Raw genomic sequence first — 11,260 nt, forward strand, 5'->3', positions numbered from 1 at the left:
AATAAAATACATCCGAAGGAAATTTAACCTAAACGTAGAGGTAAAAGCATTCTTTCCAGCTGGATCAATTGATTAGGTGGTGAGCCTTCACAGCGACATTTGCCAGAGTATCCATCCATCCATTTCCCTCAAAGCTCTGAGAGGTTTCTTTGCGCAGGTGCCCCCTGTGGAGAGAGATTCCAGTTTCTGTCAAACAGTCTGGCTTCCTCCAGTGTTTGAGCAACAAACTTTGTTCCAATTTTCATGATAATGAGCTTTACTGGGAAGCTCCACTTGCATGCAATGCCATACTCTCTCCTCCCATGAGTGTCGCAACAGACGAGTATGCATAAATAGATATATTTAGAAATTTATCTGGAAGCATGGTGGAGATCCTTGTCGCTTCCAATATTTTCTCCTTTATGTGATAGTAGTGTAAATAATGTCATCTCTCGGTATGGAAATTGGAAGAGATTTGGGCTTAGGGAGCTTGAGAGCTCAGTCAGTAGTGAGGTTGAGTAGAGTAGCCCCAGGCAATAAGGTGGCAAAGTATTCAATAATGAATTCTCTCAGAACATCACTTTTGACTGTTTCGGGTACCGCATGCCCCTTAAGTTAGACATTATTCTGTCTGAACCTGTCCTCCATATCACGGAGTTGTCCCTTCCTTCATGAAGTTTGTGGTATCAACAAACTCATTATGGGCGGAAGTCAGTTCCTCCATTCTATTTTCAATATGAGATGTATGATTGCTAATTGATATAATTTCTATCTGCAAAGTGTCTCATGCCTTTTTAATGGGATTTTATTATTTTTTTCTAACAAAAAATTTACTGATTTGGAGTGGTGTGTTCTTTTGTAGGATCAGATGATTTGATGTTGGTTTATACAACATAATCTATTTATCTGCTCTAGCATTTATAGATTATTGATATTCAAGTATAGGCCTACTTTTTCACTCCCTTCTTTATTTTTTAGTATCAGTTGTTGAAGACCTTCCTTAAGGTCCATTTACACATACTGACATCTTTAAAAGATTGAAAGATCAGTGATGGTTTTGCATAAAGTACTAATAGGCACTATTTGCTATGAGTACTTTATTAGCTTCATTTGCATGCAAATGAGCTTCTAGGAGCTGTTACAGAACACAGCAGGAGATCTGAGCTCTGTAATTGTTCCACTGTCCAGCCACAGGCTACCTTTGAAGAATTCAGCACCATGGACAGCAGACACAGTATGTGGTCCTGCTTTTCAGCTTTTCTGCTGAACAACGGTTTTCAAGCAGAACTGAAAACCGTTGTTCGGCCGAACAGTGAAAGATGGGCACATTTAGACTCAAAAATTATCACTCAAAAGACAGCTTTTGAGTGAATTTTGAGCAATAATTGTTGTGTCTAAATGGGCCTTAACTTTCTGCCAATAAGCTTGTATCATCTGCATATCTGAGATTGTAGATATTTTTGCCACCAGTCTTGACTCCGATATTGGATTAGTCTAAATTGCATTGCCTCAAGATTGCCTTTGCATAGAGGTTAAACAATGCAGGGGATAAGATGCAGCCTTGATGTATGCCTTTCCTGACTCCGTGTTAACATTGAAGTTCGTAAACATAGCCACCTGGTTCGCATATCACAACCAACATGGATGCCCTCCAAATGTATGAGGACATCCATCATGTTTCTAACATAACAGGAGAGCGCTTCCACAAAGGACGGAAAAACTTTCCACATATATACTCGCATTTTGTACTATGTAACAAATTTTAACTTTTTTCTGTCCTTGGGCATTAATTGTTACCATGTCTAGAAAGTACTAAAAATGGAAATTATGCTGTAAAACGTTTACTTTTGTGGACAGGACATTCATATGTGGAATTTGCATATATTCACATTACATGTATGCGATTATGTTATACATTTGCGTGCTGTGATACATATATACTTTACCTATGTCTGTGGTGAATTTCTCAAGACAAAACAAAAAAAATACTTTGTACAAGCATCACAGAGAATGTGTGAGGCCTACAAGGCATATTTTGGAATACCAGTTGGTAATCAGGATAAAACATGAGCACCTCATTTGACCTGCGAGAACTGCAAAAGAACTCTACAAGGTAAAGTAAAATTAAGGTAGTTGTTGCTCACTAGATGTCTTAGTTTTACATTGATTTCATTTTGTTCTTCTGCAGGATGGTACAGAGGACAGAAAAGGGTCATGAGGTTTGCAATACCACAAATTTGGAGGGAACCTACTAACCACACAAGCAACTGCATGGTGGACTCTTCAAAATGCAGATCTGGTAAAAATGCACAACCAGTGGTGTATCCAGACATTCCTTCATGAATCGCCCAAGTACCACACAGCTCAGAGTTCCCAGTGCCCACTCCACCAGCAGCAAAATACAGTTAAGATCCTATGAAAGTAGCAAATAAGACAGCAAAGCAGACAAAGATGCTGATTTCACCGACACTGCTGCGGACAAAGTGCCATATTTCACGAATCAACATGACCTTAATGATTTGATTAGAGATTTTGGACTCACAAAATCTAATGCTGAGCTATTGACCTCCAGGCTCAAGCAGTGGAACCTTTTAGACAAAAGTGTACATGTAACAGACCAGAGGAAGCGCCACAACATTTTTACAAGTTTCTTCATCAGTCAAGATGGACTATGTTTCTGCCATGCTGTGAGAGCCATTTTGTTGCAATTGGCATCACATAAAGTGAGAATGAATGGTGTCTTTTCCTTGAAAGTTTGTGCAAGAGCCTCAAGGCTGTCCTGCTTCATAATGGGAACATGTTTCCTTCTCTTCCCCTGGAGCACTTAGTGCATCTCAAAGAGGATTATGAAAATGTGAAGATTTTACTGCACTGACTGAGGTATGATGAGCACTGGTGGGAGGTCACAGGAGATTTTAAAATGGTGGCATTCCTCATGAGTCTCCAAGATGGTTTTATGAAGTGCCCTGCTATCTTTGCCTTTGGGACAGTAGGGACACTGATTCACACTACCATAAGTGGGACTGGCCACTGGCAAATGGAGTTTCTAGTTGGACATAAAAATATCAAGTGGGAGCCACTTGTGGACACTACAAAGGTGATGATGCCACCACTACACATCAAATTGGGGTTTATGAAACCACAAGTTTGGCAAAGCTCTCGACACTGAATCAACAACCTTAGAACACATAGAAGACCACTTTCCAAAGTTCTCTGAGGCCAAAATCAAGGCCGGTGTTTTCATTGGACCACATTTAAAAAAGCTCATCAAGTGCACTGAATTGCCAAAGAAGCTGACCAGAAAAGAAAATGCAGCTTGGAACAGCTTTGTGGCAGTAGTTAAAGGTTGCCTTGGGAATAACAAGGCCCACAACAATGTGAAGCTGGTTGAAACTCTAGCAAGATGGGTTGCAGGATGTCTCTAAAACTCCATATCCTTGATGCTTACTTGGATCACTTCAAGCAGAACATGGGAGAATACTTGGAGGAGCAAGGCGAATGCTTCCACCAAGATATTATGGTCTTTGAACGTCGATACCAAGGACAGTACAATGAGAGCATGATAGGAGACTACTAGAGATGAGCGAGCACCAAAATGCTTGGGTGCTCGTTACTTGAGCCTAGCTTTTTCTAATGCTCAAGAGCTTGTTTTGAGTAACGAACTACATTGAAGTCAATGGGAGACTCGAGCATTTTTTAAGGTGCTCGATGCTCTGCATTGTTTTCAATGGAGCCGCGGCTGCTGCACCCCTGAATTGTTTTTCATGGAAGGACTTTACGTATAAGCTCTTCCATGAAAAACAAGAATTTTAATGAAACATTTTTTTTATCTGTAATGAAATTTAATAGAGATGAGCGAGCACCAAAATGCTCGGGTGCTCGTTGCTCAAGTCAAACTTTCTATAATGCTCGAGAGCTCGTTTCGAGTAACAAAGCCCATTAAAGTCAATGGGCGACTCGAGCATTTTTGTATGGGGCTGATACTCCATATAGGTGATGACTTTTAAAACACCAGAAAACATCAGAAAGTCATGGCAACACCCCAGAAACAGATAGGGATGGGCAGGGGCAGCAGGCTGGCTGCATCTGAGGCTCCCAGGTCCCACTATTAAGCCAAAATGGAGGCAAGAGTCTGGCATCACCCCCCTAACAATTTACTTCGGACAAACCCTCATTAGCAAGGCACACACGCTGGAACATCTTAGCTAAGCACCACACTACCTGCAACCAAGGACAATCACTGCCTGCAGGTGACACCGCTGCCTCTTCTCCTGGGTTACATGCTAGCATTGCAGTCCATTCCCCCCGCACGACCCTACATCCACAGCGCACACAAAAGTTTCTCTGCTTAGCGTTCAGCTACCCTCATGCCACACACTGGCTTCATAGCCACACCCCCCTCATGTCTATTTATAAGTACATACTGGATGAGGAGGCACACACTGCAGAGGGTTGGTAGGGCCAGGCAGCGACCCTCTTTGAAAGTATGGGCGATAGCCCACAATGCTGTTGAGAATTGATGATAAATTGACATACGATCATCTTTCCAATCCCGTGCCACCTCCGTCACAAAATTGTCAGGAGCTGTAAACGTAGGCATGAAGGGGACTCAGGTGCCAGCACTTCTCCACATCTCCACAATGCATCAATACTCTGTGTGGGAAGCACGTGAGCGGGCCCAGGGTCAGGCTTGGTCCCAGCCTCCACCTTGTGTGACCCAAGGTGCCGCAAGTTACATAGCAATGGGAAATCCATGTGTCCCCACACAATTCATTCTGTGTAGGTGTCAGATAGCTCAACACCGCAATGGGAAGTCTTTGAGCTCCTTGGGCTTGCCTATGCTGTGGGTGCACAAAGATGGTATTACACAGGAAGAAATCAGAGTGCCCAAACATGGCAGAGTTGCACCCAGCCAAGGACCTCGGCCCACATTTCTACCCTAGTCAGTCAGTGTATTTGTGCCAGACAGGTAAAACACTGCAATGGGAGGTCTTTGTGAACCCAAAGCATAGGCGAACCCAAGGAACTCAAAGATGGTATTACACATAAGGAAATCAGAGCGCCCAAACATGGCAGAGTTTCACCCTGCCAAGGACCTAGGCCCACATTTCTACCTTAGTCAGTCAGTGTATTTGTGCCAGACAGGTAAAATGCCGCAATGGGAATTCTTTGTGCACCCACAGTATAGGCAAGCCTCTGGAACCCAAGGAAAGTATTGCACAAAAAGAAATTAGAGCACCCGAACATGGCAGTTTCTCCCTGCCAAGGACATTGGCCTCGTCTCACACCCTCATTAATCGTAGGCATAAAGCGAACTCGGATGCTAGTGTAGCTGTGAACATCTCATTAATGCAGTAACGCTTCTTTTGTTTTGCCCAAAACACTGTCTCAGATAATTGTGGTAAGAGAAAATACATGTTGCCCAGCGCTGATCCCCAGACCCCAAGCAGGAGGATGAGGTGGCATAATAAGGCCGAGAAACCATGACCGAGGTAGTACCCGCAATACTCTGTGTGGGAAGTACGTGAACAGGCCCTGGGTCAGGCTCGGTCCCAGCCTCCATCTTGTGTGACCCAAGGTGCCGTGAGTCAAATAGCTATTGGAAATCCATGTGCCCCTACACACTTCATTCTGTGTAGGTGTCAGATAGCTCAACACCGCAATGGGAAGTCTTTGAGTTCTTTGGGCTCACATATGCTGGGGCTGCACAAAGATGGTATTACACAGAAAGAAATCAGAGTGCCCAAACATGGCAGAGTTTCACCCGACTAAGGACCTTGGCCTTGGACCACATTTCTGCCCTACTCATTTAGTGTATTTGTGCCTGATAGGTAAAACATCGCGATAGGAAGTCTTTGTGCACCCACAGCATAGGCAGACCCCAGTAACATTTCTGTAGCATGAGTATAGGCAGAACCCAGCAACATTTCTGTAGCAAAAGTATAGGTGAACCCCTCAAACCATTCAGTAGAAACTGCATAGGCGGGCCCCAGTAACATTTCTGTAGCAAGAGTATAGGCGGACCCCAGTAACATTTCTATAGCAAGAGTATAGGCGGACCCCAGTAACATTTCCATAGCAAGAATAAAGCGAACCCCTCAAACCATTCAGTAGAAAAGGTATAGGCGGACCCCAGTAACATTTCTGTAGCAAGAGTATAGGCGGACCCCAGTAACATTTCTATAGCAATAGTATCGGCAGACCCCAGTAACATTTCTGTAGAAAAAGTATAGGGAGACCCCAGTAACATTTCTGTAGCAAGAGTAAGGGCAGACCCCAGTAACATTTCTGTAGCAAGAGTATAGGCCGACCCCAGTAAAATTTCAGTAGCAAAAGTATTGGCGAACCCCTGTAACATGTCCGTAGGAAGAGTATAGGTGAACCCCTCAAACCATTCAGAAGAAAAGATATAGGCAGACCCCTGTAACTTTCTGTAGCAAGAGTATAGGCGGACCCCAGTAATATTTCTGTAGCAAATGTATAGGGAGACCCCAGTAACAATTCTGTAGCAAGAGTATAGGTGGACCCCAGTAACATTTCTATAGCAAGAGTATAGGCGGACACCAGTAACATTTCTGTAGCAAGAGTATAGGCAGACCCCAGTAAAATTTATGTTGCAAAAGTATAGGCAAACCCCTCAAACCATTCAGTAGAAACTGCATAGGTTGACCCCAGTAACATTTCTATAGCAAGAGTATACGCAGACCCCAGTAAAATTTCTGTAGCAAAAGTATAGGCGGACCCCTGTAACATTTTTGTAGCAAGAGTATAGGTGAACCCCTCAAACCATTGAGTAGAAAAGGTATAGGCAGACCCCAGTAACATTTCTGTAGCAAGAGAATAGGCAGACCCCAGTAACATTTCTGTAGCAAAAGTATAGGCGGACCCCTGTAACATTTTTTGTAGCAAGAGTATAGGTGAACCCCTCAAACCATTCAGTAGAAAAGGTATACGCAGACCCCTGTAACATTTTTGTAGCAAGAGCATAGGGGGACCCCAGTAACATTTCTGTAGCAAAAGTATAGGTGCACCCCTGTAACATTTCCGTAGCAAGAGTATAGGTGAACCCCTCAAACCATTCAGTAGAAAAGGTATAGGCAGACCCCAGTAACATTTCTGTAGCAAGAGTATAGGCAGACCCCAGTAACATTTCTGTAGCAAAAGTATAGGCGAACCCCTGTAACATTTTTGTAGCAAGAGTATAGTTGAACCCCTCAAACCATTCAGTAGAAAAGGTATACGCAGACCCCTGTAACATTTTTGTAGCGAGAGCATAGGGGGACCCCAGTAACATTTCTGTTGCAAAAGTATAGGCGAACCCCTGTAACATTTCCGTAGCAAGAGTATAGGTGAACCCCTCAAACCATTCAGTAGAAAAGGTATAGGCAGACCCCAGTAACATTTCTGTAGCAAGAGTATAGGCAGACCCCAGTAACATATCTGTAGCAAAAGTATAGGCAGACCCCTGTAACATTTTTGTAGCAAGAGTATAGGTGGACCCCAGTAACATTTCTGTAGCAAGAGTATAGGCGGACCCCAGTAACATTTCTATAGCAAGAGTATCGGCAGACCCTAGTAACATTTCTGTAGAAAAAGTATAGGGAGACCCCAGTAACATTTCTGTAGCAAGAGTAAGGGCAGACCCCAGTAACATTTCTGTAGCAAGAGTATAGGCGGACCCCAGTAAAATTTCTGTAGCAAAAGTATTGGCGAACCCCTGTAACATTTCCGTAGCAAGAGTATAGGTGAACCCCTCAAACCATTCAGAAGAAAAGATATAGGCAGACACCTGTAACATTTCTGTAGCAAGAGTGTAGGCGGATCCCAGTAACATTTCTATAGCAAGAGTATAGGCAGACCCCAGTAATATTTCTGTAGCAAATGTATAGGGAGACCCCAGTAACAATTCTGTAGCAAGAGAATAGGTGGACCCCAGTAACATTTCTATAGCAAGAGTATAGGCGGACACCAGTAACATTTCTGTTGCAAAAGTATAGGCAAACCCCTCAAACCATTCAGTAGAAACTGCATAGGTTGACCCCAGTAACATTTCTGTAGCAAGAGTATACGCAGACCCGTGTAACATTTTTGTAGCAAGAGCATAGGGGGACCCCAGTAACATTTCTGTAGCAAAAGTATAGGCGAACCCCTGTAACATTTCCGTAGCAAGAGTATAGGTGAACCCCTCAAACCATTCAGTAGAAAAGGTATAGGCAGACCCCAGTAACATTTCTGTAGCAAGAGTATAGGCAGACCCCAGTAACATTTCTGTAGCAAAAGTATAGGCGGACCCCTGTAACATTTTTGTAGCAAGAGTATATGTGAACCCCTCAAACCATTCAGTAGAAAAGGTATACGCAGACCCCTGTAACATTTTTGTAGCGAGAGCATAGGGGGACCCCAGTAACATTTCTGTAGCAAAAGTATAGGCGAACCCCTGTAACATTTCCGTAGCAAGAGTATAGGTGAACCCCTCAAACCATTCAGTAGAAAAGGTATAGGCAGACCCCAGTAACATTTCTGTAGCAAGAGTATAGGCAGACCCCAGTAACATTTCTGTAGCAAAGGTATAGGCAGACTCCTGTAACATTTTTGTAGCAAAAGTATAGGCGGACCCCAGTAACATTTCTGTAGCAAGAGTATATGCGGACCCCAGTAACATTTCTATAGCAAGAGTATCGGCAGACCCTAGTAACATTTCTGTAGAAAAAGTATAGGGAGACCCCAGTAACATTTCTGTAGCAAGAGTAAGGGCAGACCCCAGTAACATTTCTGTAGCAAGAGTATAGGCGGACCCCAGTAAAATTTCTGTAGCAAAAGTATTGGCGAACCCCTGTAACATTTCCGTAGCAAGAGTATAGGTGAACCCCTCAAACCATTCAGAAGAAAAGATATAGGCAGACCCCTGTAACATTTCTGTAGCAAGAGTATAGGCGGACCCCAGTAACATTTCTGTAGCAAAAGTATTGGCGAACCCCTGTAACATTTCCGTAGCAAGAGTATAGGTGAACCCCTCAAACCATTCAGAAGAAAAGATATAGGCAGACCCCAGTAACATTTCCATAGCAAGAATAAAGCGAACCCCTCAAACCATTCAGTAGAAAAGGTATAGGCGGACCCCAGTAACATTTCTGTAGCAAGAGTATAGGCGGACCCCAGTAACATTTCTATAGCAATAGTATCGGCAGACCCCAGTAACATTTCTGTAGAAAAAGTATAGGGAGACCCCAGTAACATTTCTGTAGCATGAGTAAGGGCAGACCCCAGTAACATTTCTGTAGCAAGAGTATAGGCCGACCCCAGTAAAATTTCAGTAGCAAAAGTATTGGCGAACCCCTGTAACATTTCCGTAGGAAGAGTATAGGTGAACCCCTCAAACCATTCAGAAGAAAAGATATAGGCAGACCCCTGTAACATTTCTGTAGCAAGAGTATAGGTGGATCCCAGTAACATTTCTATAGCAAGAGTATAGGCGGACCCCAGTAATATTTCTGTAGCAAATGTATAGGGAGACCCCAGTAGCAATTCTGTAGCAAGAGTATAGGTGGACCCCAGTAACATTTCTATAGCAAGAGTATAGGCGGACACCAGAAACATTTCTGTAGCAAGAGTATAGGCAGACCCCAGTAAAATTTATGTTGCAAAAGTATAGGCAAACCCCTCAAACCATTCAATAGAAACTGCATAGGTTGACCCCAGTAACATTTCTGTAGCAAGAGTATACGCAGACCCCAGTAACATTTCTGTAGCAAGAGTATAGGCATACCCCAGTAACATTTCTGTAGCAAAAGTATAGGCGGACCCCTGTAACATTTTTGTAGCAAGAGTATAGGTGAACCCCTCAAACCATTCAGTAGAAAAGGTATACGCAGACCCCTGTAACATTTTTGTAGCGAGAGCATAGGGGGACCCCAGTAACATTTCTGTTGCAAAAGTATAGGCGAACCCCTGTAACATTTCCGTAGCAAGATTATAGGTGAACCCCTCAAACCATTCAGTAGAAAAGGTATAGGCAGACCCCAGTAACATTTCTGTAGCAAGAGTATAGGCAGACCCCAGTAACATTTCTGTAGCAAAAGTATAGGCAGACCCCTGTAACATTTTTGTAGCAAGAGTATAGGCGGACCCCAGTAACATTTCTGTAGCAAGAGTATAGGCGGACCCCAGTAACATTTCTATAGCAAGAGTATCGGCAGACCCTAGTAACAATTCTGTAGAAAAAGTATAGGGAGACCCCAGTAACATTTCTGTAGCAAGAGTAAGGGCAGACCCCAGTAACATTTCTGTAGCAAGAGTATAGGCGGACCCCAGTAACATTTCTGTAGCAAAAGTATTGGCGAACCCCTGTAACATTTCCGTAGCAAGAGTATAGGTGAACCCCTCAAACCATTCAGAAGAAAAGATATAGGCAGACCCCAGTAACATTTCCATAGCAAGAATAAAGCGAACCCCTCAAACCATTCAGTAGAAAAGGTATAGGCGGACCCCAGTAACATTTCTGTAGCAAGAGTATAGGGGGACCCCTGTAACATTTCTATAGCAATAGTATCGGCAGACCCCAGTAACATTTCTGTAGAAAAAGTATAAGGAGACCCCAGTAACATTTCTGTAGCAAGAGTAAGGGCAGACCCCAGTAACATTTCTGTAGCAAGAGTATAGGCCGACCCCAGTAAAATTTCAGTAGCAAAAGTATTGGCGAACCCCTGTAACATTTCCGTAGCAAGAGTATAGGTGAACCCCTCAAACCATTCAGAAGAAAAGATATAGGCAGACCCCTGTAACATTTCTGTAGCAAGCGTATAGGCGGATCCCAGTAACATTTCTATAGCAAGAGTATAGGCGGACCCCAGTAATATTTCTGTAGCAAATGTATAGGGAGACCCCAGTAACAATTCTGTAGCAAGAGTATTGGTGGACCCCAGTAACATTTCTGTAGCAAGAGTATAGGCGGACACCAGTAACATTTCTGTAGCAAGAGTATAGGCAGACCCCAGTAAAATTGATGTTGCAAAAGTATAGGCAAACCCCTCAAACCATTCAGTAGAAACTGCATAGGTTGACCCCAGTAACATTTCTGTAGCAAGAGTATACGCAGACCCCAGTAACATTTCTGTAGCAAAAGTATAGGCGGACCCCTGTAACATTTTTGTAGCAAGAGTATAGGTGAACCCCTCAAACCATTCAGTAGAAAAGGTATAGGCAGACCCGTGTAACATTTCTGTAGCAAGAGTATAGGCAGACCCCAGTAACATTTCTGTAGCAAAAGTATAGGCGGACCCCT

Source organism: Eleutherodactylus coqui, chromosome 6 (assembly GCF_035609145.1).
Source record: "Eleutherodactylus coqui strain aEleCoq1 chromosome 6, aEleCoq1.hap1, whole genome shotgun sequence".
Lineage (NCBI taxonomy): Eukaryota > Metazoa > Chordata > Amphibia > Anura > Eleutherodactylidae > Eleutherodactylus > Eleutherodactylus coqui.